Genomic DNA, 12106 nt, shown 5'->3' with positions numbered 1-12106 from the left:
AGTAATTCTAACTGTGTCCTCATTTTTGGATTTTATAAAAAAGCTAAACCTTAGATCGTTACTGCCATATAACGACAGTACTTGAACCAGTATGACTAAATGACGTACCCTCTCAATCATCTTAACATGTCAGTTTAATACCACAACTGTGGGTAACAAGTTTCATCTATTCCTAAACTACAAATACTACGTATTGAAAAAAATGTAATTAACGACACAAGAAATAATAGTAAGTTTGTATAAATATATATAAATGTTACATTTGTAATATTTTTACGGATCCGTTCACAATCAATGGGAAACAAAATTTAGATAAATTAACTACCAACGCACATGATTTCATTATTTCGCCGCACAGAGACTAGAGGATAATATTACGATAAAATCTAAGCAAATATACCGGGAAGGTTTAAGCCAAAACTTGAATTCTGTTGGCTCCCAAAAAGGTATAATGGCGAGGTTTATTGGTCACGGACATAAACAATTTCTTTCCAAAATAACACAGAATCTCATGATCAACTGAATGAGTGCTATTCAAGGATGATCCAGACACAAGGAGCCAGTAAGTTAACAATAATTTGTAGGATTTGAGGTTTTCACAGCAGTGAGTATGAAGATTTCTGTCTTCTGGGTTGTTGCGCCGCGTAGTCTGGTAGATGTTTACCGACATTTCAGAGGTCATACTGCCTCCGTCATCAGGGCGATTAATATGAAGATTTCTGTCTTCTGGGTTGTTGCGCCGTGTAGTCTGGTCGATGTTTACCGACATTTCAGGGGTCATACTGCCTCCGTCATCAGGGCGATGAGTATGAAGATTTCTGTCTTCTGAGTTGTTGCGCCGTGTAGTCTGGTCGATGTTTACCAACGTTTCAGAGGTCATACTGCCTCCGTCATCAGGGCGATGAGTATGAAGATTTCTGTCTTCTGGGTTGCTGCGCCGCGTAGTCTGGTAGATGTTTACCGACATTTCAGAGGTCATACTGCCTCCGTCGTCAGGGCGACATTCATTCATTATTAACAATAATTAACCATATGAAAGCAACAAACTTCAATAATAACACCAAAGAATAACAAAATCAGTAACGCAGTTCAAGACCTTACGCGGACGAAAAGGGACCTGAAGGTCCAACTCGTAAGGATGACAAAAAAGAAGAAGAAGAAGAAGAGCAATGTAGACACGTAAAGGAAGAACCATGTATCACTTGAACACGCAAGGAGTTGGTAGCTACCGGCTGCATTAGCAAAAGAAGAAGGAAGTCTGACTTCAGGGAGATTTAGAAACTTGATGTAGCGTAAAACTTCACCTCACGTACACGCACACGCAATTTAAACTCCCCTACGCACCTTCGTAAAAACTGAAGGCTAAGAGGGGAGTGTAAAGGCAGCAGGCCCACACTCTCTGTCTGAGATCGTAAGTTTTGAATAACGAGGTGCAGGCCCGTTGAATATGGATGAGTACAATAATAACAAAGTAAAAATCCCTTCTTTACTTTTCCTGTAGTCATCGTCCCTAGCACCCCACTTCTTTTTGCGTCTCTTTACTTACAAACCACATTTTTCACTGTCAGGAATCGGCAAGGGGACTGGCTTGTTTCTAATATTTACAAGCGACATTATCACATCGTTCACAGACTAATTATTATCGACGGGCAGAAACAAAACATTTCTACTCTGACTGCTTGCTTCTTGAGAACTTCACACCTCTTAATAAAAGCTTTCTCGACGTAATGCTTAAAATTAATTTCTAGGTAGAGGTTGACAACAAGAAATACGGAACAACAATTAGGCAATTAGTTACCCCCTATCCATTTCCACTAATAATACCCCATTAAGATAAATCATTAGATATAAAACTATTACACAGAAAATTTGTAGGCTAATCGTGTTTATGAATTGTGCATATAGATAAAATATACTGACGTCAAATTATTTTTTTACGTTCTCTGTAGGATGTGCGCAAAACGCTGTCCATCCATCTATCCATCCGTCTCTTTCCATGTTTCAACTCTACAACCACTCGATGAATGCAATATATGCGTACTATGCCATTGAAGGACACACGACCTCGAACGTTTAAATTTCCCATAGTTGCTAACAGGAACATGGCGGTCTCGCAGATCTTGAAGTAACACTGGTGCTACTTACTATAGAATTCTTAAATGATGTATGCTAACAGATCCTTAGAGATATTTAAGTTCTGTTAAGATCGCAATTTCGCACAATGAAAAACAAAGAAAGGGTGGCCCTGAAAATATGTTCTTTGGTTTCCAGTTTGAAACTAGGCAAGTGCAATTTTGTATAGAGATACAACATAAGCATAGTTACAGATTACTATGATACGAGGCGCGTCCACAAAGTAAGTTTCCCACTCGTCCCACAGCTAGCAAACCTTATATTGCGCGAAGCGACTGTGCGTACGTGATAGAGCAATGACGTAGCATGGCGCATGCACTAACGGTACTTCCCGCGTTCTCACAGTAGCATCGTTGCAGCTGTTGAAGAATGAGGTTCTTATTCCAGCTCCCGCCGACTGTGAACTGCGGTCAGTGATAACGCTAGGCCGCACACGGCTCGACGGACAGCAAGTCTCCTGCAGGAGTTCAGCTGGGAGGTGTTTAATCATCCACCCTACAGCCCGGACCTCGCTCCCAGTGATTTCCATCTTTTCCTACACCTCAAGAAATTCCTGTCCGGTCAGCGTCAGCGTTTTGAGCATGACAGAGAGGCGGAGATGGTTGTCACACATTGGTTCCAATCCCAGGCGGCAGACTTCTACGACATAGGTATTCAAAAGTTGGTCCCATGGTATGACAAATGTCTCAATTCCGGTGGCGAATATGTTGAAAAATAGCTGGACACTTGCTGTATTTGTTGCAATAAATATTTCCATGAAATTGTGTTTTGTTTCTGTAAACGGCCCCAGGGAAACTTACTTTGTGGACGAGCCTCGTATATTACTTATAAGTCACTGTGACTGTGTGGATATTTGAGATTTTATCCGACAGAATCTGTAGGCCTACATATGTCAGTAATTTCTTTTAAACAATATAGTGATGATGATAATAACAACAATATGACCCTAGTAGTCCTAACACTTATAACGCACAGAAAGTTATTTACAACTGTAAGCAATGACAAAAAGTAGCCTGACTGGGATTCGACCTTATGATAATCTGCATACAAGCCAGAACGCCAAAATAAACTCGCGAACTACCTTGCATTGTAGCTGATAGTGTTCGGTGTTAATTATTGCAGCTAGAAATAAATTACACCTGGAATTGTTTCCTGGTCGATTCTTCGGTCCCTTTTATCTACAAATTACATTTCCACCAGTAAATAAAGAAAAGTCTTATATGGAGAAATTTAATCTAAACATGAAACGGAGTCCGCAGCTTGGGGCGTGGGGTCTAGTCACTGATCTGGGGGGGGGGGGGGGGGGCAACGTCAGTAGCCCCAGGCACCTAGACCATATCTGGGGTCATTGTTCACCCCTGATCTCGTTAAGGTCCTTCAAAGAACCCTGACTACATTTTTGAGACAGAACTGACCTAACTACGGTCCTATCGACTCTAACTATGCAGAGCCGAAGATCGATACCATAGATTAATACCTAGATGGATCGTTGTCTATGCTCGGCCAAGGCTGAGAGCTGACAGAGTACATGGTAGGAGGAGGACTCCTGTCCACATTTCCTGCCCTCGACACGCCGAAGGCTCGCAAAGCTGCTGGCTGTCTCAACATACACAAACCTAGATACACTCACCTGCATAGGAACTTCTTACGCATTCCACAGCGCAGGCCAAAGTAGTCTGAAATACTTTGGCACGCAAGTCACCCTGGACTTGTTTTTTAGACCGACGTTTCATACGCCTGGTCGATAGGCAACGTTTTCGTTTTGGTGTATACACTTTAAAGAGGAGGGGGGGGTCTAAAGGCATAAGTCGGTAACATTTTGTCTTAACATCATCAGTCGGGCAAGGATCCGGGAACGACGTACATCCGAACCCTTATAAGACCACAGATCTTATCTTTAAGACTGTAATCCGAGACTCTAGCCTCAGACTTCATAAAAGGGTACGCACCAGATGCCCACTCTCCCAGAACACGGCCTGAACTCTGGTTTCCATGGCGACGCAAACAACAAAGTATTAATTGCCTTGTTATGTCAACTAAAAGTAAAACCCTACAAAGAGGAGATTATCCCCTTTAGGTAACGATATTAATGAGGGTTTTGAATACACCAAGATTTCTCTTTTTAAATAAAATACAATCCAGCCGGTGAGTATTACAGGCAGTATTCCGATCCCCTGCCCGAACGCGCCCCATCCACGAGCTTGATAAATGAGAATGGATAAGCCTACAGGTTATGTCATCTCCCTTCGCTGGCTCGACCTTCCCTGCATTATTTCAACAATTTTCAACATTCGTTCCTATTTTTCGCTTCCCTTCAGACACAAACATCCCAGAGAAGAGCATTTTCTCTTGCTGAAAAACGAACAGGATATAATTCAAATCCGAAATCACAACCAAAGTACAAAACACATAACGCTAAAGACAAATATTAAATAGCATATAATAATGCATTCCAATAGACAAATATGACTATCTTCTGGGTTGTTGCGCCGTGTAGTATAGTATAAGTTTACCGACGTTTCAGATGTGCAGGGCAAACGTCTTAATGATGAAGGCAGCAACCACCTCTGAAACGTCGGTAAACTTCTAGAGTACATGGTGCAACAACTCAGAATTCATCCATCTTTATACTCTCCGTCGTGAGCATAGGAAGCTTCATATTCCAATAGATAATTTAAAAGAGAAACACAATTTAAACATACTCAAACTGATAACCAATAAACAACCAGCGTATTTGAACAGGGGCTGCAATAATCTTAAACCATAACTAAATCAAGCAACAAATGGTAAATTTTTAAAATCTATTACTGTTTTAGGGTACTAAACAATGGCATAACATCCATATCAAATTTCACCCAAATCCGTCCAGCGGTTCTTGAATATCATCAAGCGGACAGACAGGCAAACATGACGAGCTGTAAATGCCTTCATTTGTTTGACATCGTGCAAAGGACGCATAATAACGAAAGTAGGTTGCAAGCACTTAATGATTAGCGCATTGCCTGATTTCAATATGTCGCTACAACAGCTTCTTGTTTTTAACATTATGACTGTACTGTGCATAGGCTGTAAAATTTTGTTGCCCTTGGTATCATATTTCTTCATTTCCGCTAACAGTTGAGGGGTAGTTCTGATACTTGCATCATCTTTGGGACTGCAGTTTCACCCTTACCTCATCTCACCTCGCATCACCATTTCACGCAATGATCCCCCGCCATGAAAATTGTCCTCTTTGCTATTCAGCGTATAATCTTGGTGCTTCGCGCGGTTCGTTCTGGATACAGGAACGACATTTGAATACCAAAGAGTAGGTGTACAGTATGGAATCTGGGAAAATATCCTGTGATATTTCAGTATAAAACATTAAAGATCGGAAATTCCAGGAGAAACAAAATTTTCACACACGATAAACACCACTTACTATGTTCTAGAAAGAATATGGTTGTGAAACTAGGATGTCACCATACCATTCTAAAAGCAAACACTGATTAAACTGCACAATTCTCTTCAGACAAATGCGAGGAAATTTTCCAAATGTTTCTACGTTACAAGAATTATATGATATGAGTAACTAGCAACTTTATATCAGCTATTCCAAATTCCGGTCACCAGCTGTTTTTATTAATAACAGTCAGAAGACAAGCAGTCCATTCAGACACCCCTCATTTTCACTTTATCACGGTCCATAACTTCATCGCGTCTCATTACGTTAGTGCAGAATTTGGACGAAATCTGAAAGTACTATTTTGCGGTAGTGCGTGTTCTAAGCTTATCAGTTGGTCTCGGGCTTTTTCTTGTCTACATTGGCACAGCTGTGTAAACATGGACCTCTCTCAAAATGGTCTCTGCAACGTCACATGGCTACGTTGCTTATAATTCCACATTTTATCCTGCCACCTATATTCTCCCATTCTTTTCCATACGCTGAAATCCATTAAACTGTACTCATAAGAATTCTATCAAGTTTATACACGCTACAGCATGTGCGAATTGTAACTTATCATTACTTTGTTTGTATTATGTGAAATTCATTTAATAGTATGAATTTTACTTTATAATATGTATTGTATTATTATTATGACCTTTTCCACATTCTATTGTCATCTGACTATCATGCAATGTAATAGAACATGTATGTATGTATGTATGTATGTATGTATATGGACCCGTCCATGTCTGTCTATTGTCACGTTTTCCTAGGAGGTAGACAACCAATATTACCAGGGTCACTGTTGCGCAAAAGCGGGATCCGTGGCCCATTGCTGGAACGCAATGTTGAGCAGTACTAAGAACAGAAGTCATTGATTTAACACAACATTTACCTCGGGTAAAAGCGTAACAATGACCTACGTGATGTGAAGTGGAGAATTCCTTTGGAATGTCTACGCATTTCAAAGAATACGTCTTTCCAATTGTGTTCTTTTCAAATTTAATGATCTTTGAGTTAAATGGCTATTTGGTACATCAAAATTAGATGATTTTATCATTCTTCATAGCCCACGTAGCTGACTAGCTGCTGAACGGAATAGGTAGAGTTGACTTCGCTGTAATAAATGTGCTGCTATTTAATACTTTCTCTATCGACTACCAGACTCGTAAGACTGAATATCTCATGTCCTACAGCCATATACAACAGATAAACCTGTATGGTACCAGTCAGAAATAGGACGTGTTTTATTAGTGCATTGTTTTTAAATATGTAAACTATCTCTTGTAATTGTAGTTTGTTGCTGTTTTATGTGATTCAAAAAACAACAAAAAAAGAGGCAATCTTTTAGCAAAGCAGAAGAATATAACAGCGGTAGCATGAATTATTTATTTAGCTATGGGATTAATGATGATTACTAACAAATCACCTTAATATGTATGTAAATTTCTGTGTGGAAATGGATCAAAGAAATATCTACATATTTCATGCTAACAGTTACACATTAACAATTACAAACATGGCTGCGTTGCGGAAATTTGAACTTGGCCTATATCCGGCAATTTTAACAAAGTCAAAATGTTTACTAGTGGAGGTTATGCACAACTGTAGTTCACGAAACTACATAATCCTACGTATTTAATCATAATATTAGCTAGCAGTACCATGCTCATTAAAGCATTTGCAACAAGTAGTAGTTCTTCCTAGAACTTGTTCTAAGCAGCGGATAAATTATGCGTCATAAGAATGAGTCAATTATAAAATTTCACTGGTGGACTCCATTTTTAGAAGAGTTCAACAACTTGTTTGAACTAACAGAACAGAGCCAGTGTGCAGCGTCTGTAACAACATCCTTCCTTCCATCCGTTTTCAAACCGCTGCACCGTGGCGTTATGATAAAGCACACTCCTCTACTAACAGCCCTACAACTACCAACTTACATAATTTCTCCTTCCGTTACGCCATTTTCCTTAACGCTCATTTTCGACTACCTGTTGCTCGAAGTGAAGAATTACACTTTCATAATAACTAACTAACTAACTAGATGGCTTACCGAACCCGAAGGTTCATCACCGAATTAACCAAAGCCCTCCACCGGACCCTGTCCTGGGCCAACAAAATCCAGTTTCCTTCAACTCCTATCTCCCATAGATCCCGCCTGAGATTATCCTCCCATCTACGTCTAGGTCTCCCCAGCGGTCTCTTCCCTTCAGGTTTCCCAACCAGTACCCGGTGCACACCTCTTGTCCCATCCATGCGCGCTACATGTCCCGCCCATCTCACTCTTCTCGACTTAATCACCCTCACAATACTGGGGGAGCAGTACAGATTTTTAAGCTCGTCATTGTGCAGTTTTCTCCACGCCCCATCGTCTTCCCTCTTAGGCCCAAATATCCTCCTCAACACCCGATTCTCAAACACCTGCAATCTGTGTTCCTCCCTCTGAGTGAGAGACCATGTTTCGCACCCATACAAAACAACAGGCAATATTATTGTTTTGTATACTTTAATTTTCAAGTTCTTAGAAATCAGACGGGAAGACAAAATATTTTGGACTGAGAAGTAGCAAGCATTTCCGGAATTTAGTCTCCTCCTAACTTCCTCACAAGTATCATTTTGATTTGTTATTGTTGTTCCCAAATATTTGAACTTTGTAACCCTTTCAAAGGATTTATTAGCCACCCTAAGATAATTTTGCCCGCCTGTCTTCTGATGACGAGATACTAACATGTACTTAGTTTTTTCTGAATTTACTTCCAGCCCCACTTGTCTACCAGCCTCTAGTAAAACTTCTGCGTTCCTCTTTATTGTATTTATATCGTCCCCCAATAAATTAACATCATCAGCATATGCCAATAGCTGATGTGTCCCATTCAATTGCAAACCCTCCTGCCTACCTTGGACCTTCCTGATGGCGTATTCTAGCGCAAAGTTAAAGAGCAAGGGAGACAAAGCATCTCCTTGTTTTAGACCGTTCTTGATGAGGAATGTCTCAGATACATATTTACCTACTCGAATTTTGCTACAGGTTTCATTTAAGCACATTTTTATTAGACCCACTAGCTTCTTTGGTATACCAAATTCAATAAGAATATTATAAAGCACTTCTCTCTTCACAGAGTCATAGGCTTTTTTGAAATCTATAAATAACTGATGTACAGTCCCACCGAACTCCCATTTTTTCTCTAGTATCTGACGAATGCAAAAGATCTGATCAATCGTTGATCTGTTTCGTCTGAACCCACACTGATGATCCCCAATAGTTTCATTCGCATATGGGGTTAATCTTGCCAAAAGAATGTTGGATAGAATTTTGTATGAGGTTGATAGCAGCGATATTCCTCGGTAATTACCACACTCAGTCTTGTCCCCCCTCTTATAAATAGGAATAATTATGGATTCCTTCCATTGATGTGGCATCTCTTCCTTATCCCAAATTAACTGAATAAGCTTATGGATCCTCATATGCAACCCTTTGCCACCTGCTTTAATTAATTCGGCCGGAATCTGATCAATTCCTGGAGATTTATAACTTTTCAACTTCCCAATGGCTAGTTCCACTTCATCTAAGCTAGGTTCTGGCACCAACAGTTCAGCTGTATGCATTTTAATCTGTCTAATATCACCAGTATCATGAACATTTAAGAGCTCGCTAAAGAAATTTTTCCACCTATTCACAATTTTTATTGGATCTGCAAGCAACTTGCCACTATCATCCTTTACCAAATTGGTCTGGGGTTGATATCCTTTCTTAAAGTTATTAATGCCTCTGTACAGGTCTCTGATGTTTTTTTCCTTATTATTTGTCTCAAGTTCAGCAATTTTGCCCTTCAGGTATTCCCTTTTCTTAGTCCTAAAGGTTCTACTAGCCTCACGTCTCACGTTACATAGATTATCCGCATTTGTTTTGTTTGGGTTCTGCAACCATTGAAATTTTGTTTGCTTCCTTCGATCTATTAATTTTGAACATTCTTCATCAAACCACGGTTTATTTTGCTTTCTCCTGTAGTATCCTAGTTTCTCTTTTGCTGAAATTTTGATGCAGTTTCTGACATTTTCCCACTCCCTGTTGATGTCCACACTTTCATTATCCTCATTTGTCTCTAAAATTTGAAACCTATTCGAAATTTCAACTTGATATTGTTCCTTTGCCTCTCCCTCACTTAATTTTTTCAAATCAAATCTTTCTGTGTCAAAATTTTGTTTAGTTCGTCTACTTACTGAAAGCCGCTCCCTCACTTTTGCTACCACCAGATAATGATCAGTGTCGCAATCTGCTCCTCTGAATGATCTCACATCAATTACATTTGTCTGCCTTCTCTTATCTACTAAAACATGATCTATTTGATTGTGTGTTCTGCCATCTGGGGAAGTCCAAGTGTATTTATGAACATCACGGTGTGGAAATTTTGTACTTTTTACAATTAAATCTTTTGACGTAGCGAAGGTCACTGCTCTGACGCCATTATCATTACTAAGTGCATGGAGACTCTCGCTGCCTATTGTGGGTTTGAAGACATCCTCCCTCCCAATTTTTGCATTGAAATCTCCTAGCAGAATTTTCATGTGATACTTGCCAAATGTATCAAATACTGATTCCAATTCTTCATAAAAGCTATCCTTAATATCATCGCTTTTGTCTTCAGTTGGGGCATGAACATTAAGGACAATGATGTCGCACCAACGTCCTTCCAAAATTACGTAAGACAACCTGTCACTAACAAATTCTACTCTCTTAACTGCTGCCCTAATTCTGCTATGAACAAAAAAACCCGTCCCTAGCTGATGATTGTCATTCCCCTTTCCATAGAAAAATGTAAAATTGTCCACTGGGATCGTGCCCTCCCCCTCCCATCGCACTTCCTGCACTGCCACTAAGTCTAACTTATAATTCCCTAATTCCCTACACACTGATTTCAGTGCCCCAGCCCTATACAGGCTCCTAATGTTCCAGGTACCAAATCTCATGTCCTTTTTCAATTGCTGTGGTCGTGCCAAAGAGTCCGTCCTGATCCGAGGCTTGGTTGATTTTTTCGTAACACATATTTTTTTAAAGGTGAAAGGTTGTTAGCCCTACACCCAACCCCCAACCTGGAGGACCAGGGTATCACTCTTAGTCTAGCGCATCTCCTTAGACCTGTCCGGCTTGGGTGACCCTACCATGAGCCGAAGCTCAGGCCGGCATAGCACTAAGGGTCATTTGAGCACGCAAGCCTCCTCACCCGGCAGATTGCCTTCGACAAGGTGGTGATACCTTCGAGAAGGCCACTTTCATAATACTGTTACAAAGTGCTTTGTATCTTGAGGCATCCAGTTCAAAACTTTACCGATTCACAGCCTTACAGTTCTCATCTTCAATACTTAAAATTTCAAATTCCACATAATAGATTCCGTGATTGTTGCACAAAACTATGAAGACATTCGGAGGTAAGGCTCTATGAATTCTAGACCTCTTAGATATTAGCTTCACGTTCCGAATTCTGAACATCTTAGGACGCAACCCTCGGTGCCCATGCACGGTGAGCCCCAGAGCCAATTTGAAAACCACGGCGATGAGAGAATCTCCCCAACGAAATATCTCAGACATAGCAGACAGCGAAAAGGGATTCAAATCCTTTACCTCCCGAATACGAAACATGGGTGTTAGTCAATACACTACAAGACACAGTAAGACGTAGGAAATTCTTGAAATAAGAACGTCCCAGGTCAAACACATGCTCACATAAGAGTCAGATTCTATATGAATTACATTTTCCTATGGAAATAACTGAGAAATTTCTCAATACAGTGGATTCCGGCTAATTGGGACACATCGGGACTACAACCCCTTGCATAACTAAGCGGCTGCCCCAATTATGCGAAGTTCCACGTAAAGAGTTAAAAAGGTCTGTTCTTTAAGATTTGTCCCAAATAAAAGGCTACCCCGATTAACCGATGGCCCAATTAACCGGAATCTACTGTATTACCATCGTTTTTTGGAAACCTTATTTATAAAAATGGCATTTGTCTCGTAGTATTACCTTATAATTCTGAAATAAATACCTCTACGAACTAATAACTGTATACAAAAAAGAAGTCATTCACTAGCTTCTCCCACAAGAGTATCAAAATAAAAAACCCATATCACAACAGAAACCCTTCACTGCACAATGCATAATAATACTGACCTTAGTAAGATCTGCAACTGTTATTTGGAACATTTTTATATACCTAACGTTATTTCCAAAAAAAAAGTAAAGTATGCCTCCATCCGGTATTATTTCTACACAAAATGAAAAATAAAAAATAAACACGGACATTTATTTGGAAGTTCGTAGTCTACACATTTGGGTCGAGGAACTGTTCACAGCGCTTAATTTCTTTAGGACAAGAGGATCGAAACTCAAAGACAGCTGCTGAGAGGTGTAGCATTTGTAGCAGTTAAAGTGCTGTACTCCTCATTTAAAGAATAGGAAGTTTTGTTCTTACATTCGTTTACAGATACCTTGTACTGTAAACAACACGCGTTCAGGTCTCCGCTAACGAAAATAAACTGATGTTAAAAGA

The 12106-nt window shown here is 40.0% G+C and overlaps 1 long non-coding RNA gene across 7 annotated transcripts in view; it reads right to left on the bottom strand.

The window, feature by feature from the left end:
- Nucleotides 1–12106, bottom strand: part of LOC110828484 (uncharacterized) — a 321029-nt gene that overhangs the window by 295144 nt on the left and 13779 nt on the right. Inside the window, exon 3 of one of the 7 annotated variants that reach the window (XR_015534538.1) lies at nucleotides 5217–5407. The exons of the other annotated variants lie outside the window; for them this stretch is intronic. This is a non-coding gene — a long non-coding RNA (uncharacterized LOC110828484). Of the gene's footprint in view, nucleotides 1–5216; nucleotides 5408–12106 lie in introns of those variants that run through there. 7 annotated transcript variants of the gene reach the window in all.

The sequence above is a fragment of the Zootermopsis nevadensis genome, unplaced genomic scaffold (genome assembly GCF_977971745.1).
Source record: "Zootermopsis nevadensis isolate Lab colony 2312 unplaced genomic scaffold, Znev_1.0 Znev_ptg000010l, whole genome shotgun sequence".
Taxonomy (NCBI): Eukaryota; Metazoa; Arthropoda; class Insecta; order Blattodea; family Termopsidae; genus Zootermopsis; species Zootermopsis nevadensis.
The sequence above is the reverse complement of the archived record's forward strand: the minus strand, read 5'-3'. Positions and strand labels throughout refer to the sequence as shown.